This window comes from Gigantopelta aegis, chromosome 7 (assembly GCF_016097555.1).
Source record: "Gigantopelta aegis isolate Gae_Host chromosome 7, Gae_host_genome, whole genome shotgun sequence".
Taxonomy (NCBI): domain Eukaryota; kingdom Metazoa; phylum Mollusca; class Gastropoda; order Neomphalida; family Peltospiridae; genus Gigantopelta; species Gigantopelta aegis.
Window position 1 is genome coordinate 4,894,864 of NC_054705.1, and position 10,575 is coordinate 4,905,438.

General features: G+C 34.4%; 1 long non-coding RNA gene across 1 annotated transcript; it reads right to left on the minus strand.

The window, feature by feature from the left end:
- On the minus strand, positions 1-4,285 carry LOC121377399. Its single transcript, XR_005958614.1, has 3 exons — positions 3,391-4,285; positions 1,415-1,465; positions 1-118 (listed from the first exon to the last, which is right to left on the minus strand). It is a non-coding gene; the product is annotated as an uncharacterized LOC121377399 (long non-coding RNA).
- Positions 4,286-10,575: the final 6,290 nt, after the last annotated feature.

The following is a 10,575-nucleotide window of genomic DNA, read 5'->3' on the forward strand; positions in this document are numbered from 1 at the left end:
TAAATAATATATATATTTATTTCCAACTGTTAGATTGGATTCTCTCACATCCATTTTCCTCAGTTATGTCCTGTTCAGTGTCATCTTGATATATGTCATCCAACATTCAGATGGGATTCTGAAAAACAAATGTAGTCTGGATAGATCTGCTATGTAATTAGCTATTGTTTATTATTAATGTAAACATTTAGTTCTTTCTGTTAGTTTTAAAAAGACTACCCTAGATAATCATAGCCTAGCTACCAAATTTCAGGTGTGGGGAATCAAAACTTCAAGAGAAAAATGACTAATTTTCAGTTAAATTTTCAAGTTTACTTTTTTACCTGGTATCAGTCAAATCTCAAGGATAAAACAGACTTTGAAATATTCAATGTTGACCTTTAATTTTAATTATGAAGAAATAAAAAAATAAAATACATGATATATATTTGAATCTAAAGAATCTGTACCAATTTTCAGGCCTACAAAATATAAACTATTACGAAAAGATAAAGGGTGTTGGACTGGGAGGGAAATAATGAAATTAAAAAAACAACAACATGCATTTATCTACATGTATTAGTTTGTACATGTCTACTACAATGTACATCATAGAACTGCATGCAACTCATTTCCAGCTATAGGGGTAAAGCGCTCGATTGATGCACGGTTGACCCATGATCGATCCCTGTCGATGGGCCCTTAGGGCTTTTCTTGTTCCAGCCAGTGCACCACGACTGGTATATCGAAGGCTGTGGTATGTGCTATCCAGTCTGTGGGATAGTGCATATAAAAGATCCCTTGCTACTAATGGAAAATTGTAGCAGGTTTCTTCTCGCTTAATTAATGATTAATTAATCATCGGCTATTGGATGTCAAACATTTGGTAATTCTGACTCGTAGTCATCAGAGGAAACCTGCTACAGCTTTTCTAATGCAGCAAGGGGTCTGTTATATGCACTTTACCACAGACAGGAAAGCACATACCACAGTCTTTGTCCAGTTGTGGTGCACTGGTTAGAACGAGAAAAAGCCCTGCATGCTTGTCAGTGACCATACATGTGATGTCAGATGCTGTTCAAATGTAAACTGGAAGTTACTTTTTTTATTATTAAAATGTTTAATTCAAGATGCTCACTCAAGAATATGGGCGGACAAGGAAGAATTGAAAAAAAAAAAAAAAAAATCTAATGTTAAGGAAAGTGTAAAAGTTATTATCCTGAAATAGATGTTTTAAAAATTACCAACTAACTGTCATGCAGAGATTGCATTTCCTACTAACCTGATAACACATGTTAAAGTTAATTTCCAAGTGATCTGGTATAATCAAACATTTTTGAATAATTATGTATAATGGCTTGTGACATTGAAAGACCACCTCTTATGCATCAAGTCATGCATCTTAAAACAAGATTATTGTTTGCTAAATACATACCAGTCACAAATATTTCAATAATATGATGACCAGAATGCGCTGACGATTTTTCTGAAGAAAAAAAAAATATATATATATATATATATAACTTGTGTTTCTTGTAATCAAAGTAAATGTCCATTTCATCCTTATGCAAACCAATCCATCCCCAAAGGTATGTCAATATCCTATCCAAGAATTTTCCTGTGTCAGTTTAAGAGTTTTATAGTTTTTTTCAAAAGAGAAGACAAACGTTTTGAAAAGAAATTAACTGGCATGGGGCGAAAAGGCTTGATATCAAACCCCAGTCAAAGTAATATAAAATAATATAAATACAAAATGCAACCAAAGATGTGTTGTACATATTTGGGGGCATCCATACCGACAGTTGGGGGTGAAGTGAACAGAGTAAACAAGCAACACAAAATATAATGGTATAAATATTTTAAGGTAATTTTTTAATTTTATATATATTCTCAGCAAACAATAAGTATGCATCGATCGGCAATTGATGCACGATTTCGTGTGTATTTCATCTTGGTAAGTGCTATCCTGTTGTGGGATGGTGCATAGATAAAAATACATTGCTACTAATTAATTTTTATCAGGTTCCCTTTCAAAAATTATATGTCAAAATTACCTGTTTGACATCCAATAGCCAATGATTAATAAATCAGTGTGCTCTAGTGGTGTCTTTAAACAAAACAAACTTACTTTTTGTATAAACAATGAATCCATGACGTTTTGCCCCCAGTTTGACCTGTTCGCCCCATGTACCAGTTCGCCCCCAAATCCCAATTATTTGTTACTTTTAAACAATTACTGTATTGTTTCTTTAGAGGCATGTTAAACCATGTGTGTGTGTGTGTGTGTTCTTTTCTTAGAGGGGAGGGATTGTCGTCTTTCCACGATTTGGTTGGATCCTGAGTCAGTGTGGGCACATTTGACATAATCACCAGTTCAATTAATTAATACATATAAATCTTTATGGGTGTTAACTGGTACCTTTGTGGGGGCGAACTGGTTAAGCACGCGAGGGTGAACTGACATCCGATTTGGGGGCGAAACATCTGGTACCCTAAACAATTCAGGTTTATTGTAGCCCAAACCAAATTTTACTTTCAAATAATTAATTTTGTATGTACAAAAAAAAATATGAATGCATGACGTTGGGACCCCAAGCCTGATCACCAGAAAGGATTATGAAATATACACATTATGTTGCTTAAAATTATAAAACAAAATGTTTTATAAGCTTAAAAAAAAAATCAATTAATAACTATCTCTAACCTTACATTAATTCTAACAAATATTTTTAAAGAAAAAATTGGCGGTGGGGTGGGAATAAGGAAGACTTGCCAAACAACCAATTACCTAAGCCAAAATCATTTTTATTACCTAACATAATATTAGGGGAGGGGGCGAACCCTCTAATAGTTGGGGGTGAACTGACTGGGGGCGAACTGGTTTGGGGACGAAACATATGGTACCCCAACACAATATATATTACTAAGTAAAATGAAAAATGACTGCTACTTGTGATACTTTAAATAAATTAAACCAATTAAAACTAAATTAATTTGTAAACAAAGACTGCTGACCTATCAGAGTACGTGAAACTGGTCATGTGATCTAAATCGCCCCCAAAAAGCATTACTATCGTTGTAAAAATCTGTACCCATCGGTGAAATAACAAAAAAAATTCTGTAATAAATGCATCAATTTGGCATCTTAAAATATTTATTTTGCATTTAAATGTATTATTTATGATGTCAACGTGATCTATGTGTATTTAAATTGCCCCCGAAAAATATGCCTTGATCGGCCATTTTGGAAATTTTCTGTGTCGTGACCCAATGTTGCATCATGTAGAACACGTTACATTCGTTCGATTGTCATCAAACATCACACAATATTAGAACAAATACAGTTATAGATGTCAACTTATATATTAAAGATGTCTAGAATAAGTAAGAAAATAGTAAAATCATGTTTACCTTTTTTCCCTTCCAAACGTTACGAAAATAGTAGGACATCCGAAACTTGACCGAAGTTCTTCATTTTCCGCCATAGCCAAGTATTCGGTAATAAACTGTGATTGTTTCTGCTCAATCAAAATGATCTCAAATCCAATTCATAGTGCAAAATACACAATGTTTTGTCATTATTTATTATTAAATTTATTTTGGCAAACTGCAAATGGCGCGTTTTTTCCTGTTGTTCTCTCTAAGCCAATCAAATCCCAGGTATGACTGTTCAGGAACCGACCAATCATATTATCGCTTTTAACCTTCGTTGGTAGTTTAAGACGACACAGACTTATAATAATAATAATTATTATTATTATCATAATTATGTACTAATCTAGCGCCTTTGTGGCCTTCTGTCTATTAAGCATTATAAATGATTACTCTGCATATAATGAAATAAACAATGCAATAACAAAACACAACGTAATTATTATCCAGATTCCAATTAATTGAATTACAAATAAATATAATTTAAACGTACAGATTCCTGAGTAAAGATTTCACTAAACATTTTCAAGAGCCAGTGTTATGCATAATTTTATACTGTCTTTATTATATTATAAATGAAAGTAATTACGTTTGCAAATACATTTTTAAACAGACTTACGCTGACCGATCTAGTCGGATTATGTATACAACATATCACAGGTCCGTACGCACGGTGGTGGTGGGGGGGGGGGGGGGGGGGGGGGGGGTAGGGGAGGTGCGATGAGTGCGTATGGCATCACAATTTTTTTTTTTTATTATTATTATTTTTTTTTTTTATACCAAAGCTCATATTTTTTCTAGCGAATATAGATGAGGTTACCTAAAGGTGTGGGTTTTTTTTGTTTTTGTGATGATCCCATCACGAAGAATTCGCCCCCCCCCCCCCCCCCCCCAAAAAAAGAAGAAGAAATAAATAAAAAAAAAGAAGAAATCTTGCCTATGGATTGTAGTTTCTATAAATGGATTTGTGAGGACCAGGGATGGGAGTGATACACTAGGTTACTTTATTTTTCTTCCTTGTGATTTAACAAAAAAACTAACATTTTTATTATTATGTGTGTGAAAATTCAGATTGAAAAACCCAAAACAAAATCAATCTTAATAAATAATAGACCAAAAGTAATGATACCTGAAAGGAAGGGGGGGGGGGGGGGGGGCACAATCTGTTATAGTAATATCAATTCATTTTAATTTGGTTTTTGTGCCTATTTTCACACAATCTGGTAAAAAAAAAAAAGTGGTGGTGGGTGGGTGTGAGACGTACAGCATGAATACAGCATGGCTAGCTGGAACAACAGCACCGACAGCAACTGCCATGTATACATGTGTGTCTGTATTATTATAATAACAACAAATTAACAATAATTATGATTTTTTTAAAAACAATTTTTATTGACTTTATTTGTTTTAAATTATTTATTTTATTATTTAATTGAAATAATAATATAATTATATATATGAGATGTGAGTGGTAGCCTACCCTGTAATATTTCGTTTTTAGCCCCCCACCCCCTAAAATAAATCCATACTGTGATCGATAAACATTGTGATGGGGATCACCTCCCCCCCCATGAGCTACTTTTTATAGATCTTTATTATGACGGGTGTGTCGGGGTGGGGGAGTCTATTGAAAGTGAGGAGGTAGTATGGGATAATTACAAGATGATCCTGTTTTAATCATATATAACCATATGTATCATTATATCTTGTAATTATCCCATACTACCCCCTCACTTTCAATAGACTCCCCCACCCCAACATTTTTTTTTTTTTTTTTTTTTTTTTTAAATTATCATAAATACTATCTAAATCTGCTACATGTATGTTTGGTTGTTTAGCCACTGTTCCCAATGAATTCGATAAATCCTGTGAGAAGTTATGAATTTTTAAAAAATAACCATGAAAATGTCTTGGACTTAGTTTTTTCCCCATTCATTTGGAACACATTATTTCCTTTGCAAAAGGACTATCTCCAAACTAATTGTTCACTTATATTTCACTTATAGAAACGAACAAAAAATGTCTTAATTCCAGTTCACTTATACCACTGATAAACCACTTATAGGTGAAATATATGTGGAGTATCAGTGAAGTATCAGTTAACCATTTTTTTCACTTATACTTATACACACTGATACTTCACTTATACCAATATATAGGTAACTTATAAGTGGCGTATAAGTAAAGTATATTCCACTTATAAGTTTGTATAGGTTATTTCCGTAAGGGATGCTTGTTTCTTCAATGTATGTCAATAAACTTCAATAACAAGAATTTATTATAATTGGAAGGAAGAAGGAAAAATTAATGTTTTATTTAACGGCACACTCAACACATTTTATTTTACGGTTATGATTAGTACATCAGGCCTGTACGGTACCAATTGGTGTGGATGCGTCAGGGGTATACACACCCTCACCGCGAGGTCCAATTTATTTTCTATGTAACAGTTATCACCGTTTTTTAGAACATCCACACGGTCCTTTTTCGTGTTACGCAACACCCCCGAAAAAATTGTGTGGTAACTATATGGACATATAAAATGTGAAAATTATAGTAAGATAATGGTTTGCAATAGATTCAGAGTAAGTAATCACGTTTTTTATTTAAAAGATATGGTGATAACTAAAAAAAATTAAATAACAATTAAAAATAAAACAATTCCGCGTACTTCAGCAGGGCGGACACTGTTGTGTAGGCAACGACCCGAAACATTGTTTTTGTCTCAAAAATCGTTAAACAAATTATTTAATGCAAATAAAATATTGTATTCAGGATGTAATAATCACAAATCATAAAACAATCCTATATTGTTGATAAAAATATCAAAGAAAAATCGCAAAAACTTAAAAGCGTAGTTGACCTATATTATCGACGTTTGACCCAGATACAATACTTCGCGGGACCAACTGCCAGTGATTTCTTCTTCTTTCACTCCCTCAATAAACATGTCAGAAGAAGTTCCACAAATATAAATTCATGATTCCGATAATAATGTTTTCAACATTTACTTGTGCGACATCTCAAGTGACCTATTGCGGTAGGGAGCACATTTTCTATGTCCGCTCAGACTACTGTGCGTCATGCATAAACCTTTCACGTTTTTGACTTCTCAAAAATTTCTTAATCAGTTCCAACTACATTTTGTGCCACACATAAACACATTCTGACCTCCCTCTTCAAGGGCCTAAGCGACATGCAGGTCCCAAAATAAAAAAATAAAAAATGAAGTGAATATAGAAAATTGCATTTGAACATATGCCAGTTAGGAATAGAGTAATTTTAATTTTAATTTGAAATAAGAATATAAGCATTCAAATTTAATATTGATCACATCATCACACAACAGTTAATTGTGGGTTTATTGCATTTCGATGCTGTTTTAAAACATTTTTTTTAGTCATTCATAATCTTGTTCAAATCGCCCGACTTATTTGACAACATTTGTTACATTTTGGGTATGTTCGTATCCCTTAACCGACGACAAGCGTTATCTATTCTAAAAATAGCATGACCCAGTTGTTTGCGGTTACTATAACGTAGTTATTTGATGTTATTTTGGTGTTTTCTTTTGCTGCCATTTATGACATTCGGCCATGCTACGCTCAAATATCATTTGCTATGCTCAGCTTGTCATGAATGCTACTCTCACTTGTGGCTAGAGGTTGGCAGCTCTGTATACTTGTTGATATTAAGCAATAATGTGCATTATATATCACTGAATATGCATATACCATTCCAAAAGCCTTGCGCGAGCATTCCTTAAAACAAAAATGCTTTGTATTTACAAAATATAATTAAGATAGAGCTCAGATACCTGAGATTTAGTGGGGGTTTTAAGGTTATTACCTGTTATATTTTTTAAAAAAGAAGATTTTTTGTTTTTGCCAAGTTGTAGGTCTTCCCATGTGACTTCTCATATATTTTTGTCATCATGTAGGGATGGGGAAACAAGCCTCTATCCCCACTTACCACACCAGTTCCTAAGGGAATGATGTATTTTATATTAATAATAAATACAAAGACTACATTATAATATTGTCGATAGGACATATATACGTGGCAACATTATAAGACTTTACAACTTTTATGAGTTTCTATGGACATGCAGTTTCGGCAGACAGGTCGTTTGTTTATTGATTGAAAATACAGGGTGTAACCGAACACATTAAAACTTGGAGGATAGGTACATTTGTAGTTAACATGACAAAGAAAATTGGGATAATTTGTTTTGTGCTTAAATTATTAAATCTTGCTTTTTTTTAAATGTGTAAAATTGGCCATGAAATATCAATTGATGTGTCATGTTTACATCTATGTATTCACACTTTTGTATTTTAAGCAGACTTTGTGTTTAGTATTCAGCTACTGCATAAAAAAAAGTTGACAGAGATTCCAGTTTAAAGGCACTCAGTCCCAGATTTAGTGGGCCTTATTTCTCTAAATATGGATTATAAATGGAAATTACATTAATTTGGAATACCAAACCTTGCTATTATATCGCCCAAAACATTTTAATTGAACCACGATTGAGGGAATCCCATGACAAGTGAGCAGCTAAAATTTTTATAAATTGTAATTCTTTTATGAGGGGTCTAAAACATATGACAAAACCAAGTATTGATGAGCTAGGCTGTAGATACGACGGCCATACACCAGGGGTGGGGAAAAGCCCTTTTCTCCCGGTCTGGGACCGATTCTCGATCTCTGAGACCGAAATTATTTTTTAAAAACGTGTGTTTGCCGGTCCCACTTTTGTCATTCTTGTCGGTCCGAAGCACCTGTCCATTTCTATTATTGGAACAAATTCTTATCCGTCAAGTGGACAGGCCTGTCCAGACATCGGTATCTCATGCATGATTTAAAATAATAAATAAATAGTGGTCAATATGGCTAGTGGCAAGACGTCTGTGATTTTGAAGTCTGCCTAAGTATATATCGCCAGTCACTGAAGTCGGACCTACAGTAGTGTCAATCCACAGCCACTAGGCTAGACATTAATTTTGTCAAAGTTGCTGAGCCAATCAAGAGATTAAACAGACGTTAACAATAACACCATTCTTGGTGAGAGAGCCATCAAGGTATTACACTCCAATTAAAACAAAGGACCCAGAGTTTGCAACTGGTTACAATCAACACCTGTCAACACCTATGTACGGAGATTTGTCAGGTCGAGTGTCCCAGTCCGAAGCAAGAGACTTTTGTGCAATACAAACTGCTTGAAATAGCATAAAATATACTGAAATAATCTATAAATGTATTTATTGTTGACTGTTCAATGTAGTCTATTCAATAATTATAAAGGATTTTAAAATTAACAAAAGGTTTCCACTTTTTTGTTAACAAGTGGGAGTAAACAGAACAGCTACATGTACTGGTTATCTCAAGAGCCAGTAGAGGTCAAATTTCGTCCAATCAGTGATGACGTTATTAATCTCTTTGTCTAAACATGTGCTAGCTCAGGTTGTCAAACGCTTCAACGGTGCGATCTTTTATTAATTTTCAGGACACAGTACTGAATATTCGTACTTTTTATACATATATGGGATTTAAATTCATAGCTTTTATTCCTTTTTTATATTATTTATTCCATTATGTAAAATAATGATGACATCAAGCGGGACCGATTGACAATTTTATTTTTCCCCACCCCTGCCATATAAGTGTAATGTACCCTTGAATTTTATATACATGACCGCTGTGTAAAGAAATAAAATAACAAATAGTTGGAAAATAAACTCACTATGTTTATTTATTATAATTTTTTATTTTATAGTTTTTTGTTGGACTTTTTGTTTATTTTTTGTTTTATTTATTTAATTAATTTTTTAAAATTATTATTATTATTAGGTGGGGTTTTTTTTTTACAGAGATACCGTACACAAGGCTACTGCAGGCAAACGTGCAGTGATTTTAGCAAGGGGGTTCTAGACTGAGGCGAGCAGTGTTTACTTGGGGGTGGGGTATGAGAAAATTATCAAAAAAGAAGAGAAAAAGTAAAGTAAAGTTTGTTTTATTTAACGACGCCACTAAAGCACATTGATTTTTTATCTTATCATCGGCTATTGGACGTCAAACATATGGTCATTCTGACACTGTTTTTTGGAGGAAACCCGCTGTCACCACATAGGCTACTCTTTTTACGACAGGCAGTAAGGGATCTTTTATTTACGCTTCCCACAGGCAGGATAGCACAAACCATGGCCTTTGTTGTGCTATCCTGCCTGTGGGAAGTGCAAATAAAAGATCCCTTGCTGCTAATCGGAAAGAGTAGCCCATGTAGTGGTGACAGCGGGTTTCCTTTCAAAATCTGTATGGTCCTTAACCATATAACCATAAATAAAATGTGTTGAGTGCATCGTTAAATAAAACATTTCTTTCTAAACCAATTCCACCTGATCTAACTGTCGAATTGCATTTTCTATTTTTCATAATAAATATATATCCTGGGATGTTTATACAATCTAGGTCATTTGCTTTAGTTTCACAGAAACAAAGTATATCATATTTATTGATAAAAGTGTGAAACTGGGATGTTTAGCTTCGACTTAATACCACACACATTTAAGAACACCAGATTAATGTTAGAACACGTACACTTATCTTCTTCACATGGTTTTTCTTATACGTTTTGCACCTCCTTGAGCCCCCTATTGTCGCCACTGATTAGTTCGGTTTTGCCTGCTTGGGTTGTCGTTGGGCGAAGATCCGGAGATTCTTGGTCGCGGCTTGGTGGATTATTTATCGGTGAAGTAGGCGTCTCTGTGGGATAGACCCGTTGGCCGTCAATATACAGCTTATCGGCAGTGAATGACACTTTTTGTTTTCTGTCCTTTGCCTCGCGAAAGAGTGGAAATAGTTTTTTTCGCCGTTCAACAATCTTGCTCAGAAATTGTTCCATAATACCGTATGGTTTTCCTTTTAACATGTACGAACGTTTTCGTACTTGTTCTCTGTCACAGTACCGTTCAAACCTAACCACTATTGGGCATGGACGGTCAGCGTTCTCACGTGTGTGCTTACCTACACGGTGCACTCTGTCAAAATACATATCACTGGTGTCCATGTTCAGTTCTCTGTCACAGTACCGTTCAAACCTAACCACTATTGGGTGTGGACGGTCAGCGTTCTCACGTGTGTGCTTACCTACACGGTGCACTCTGT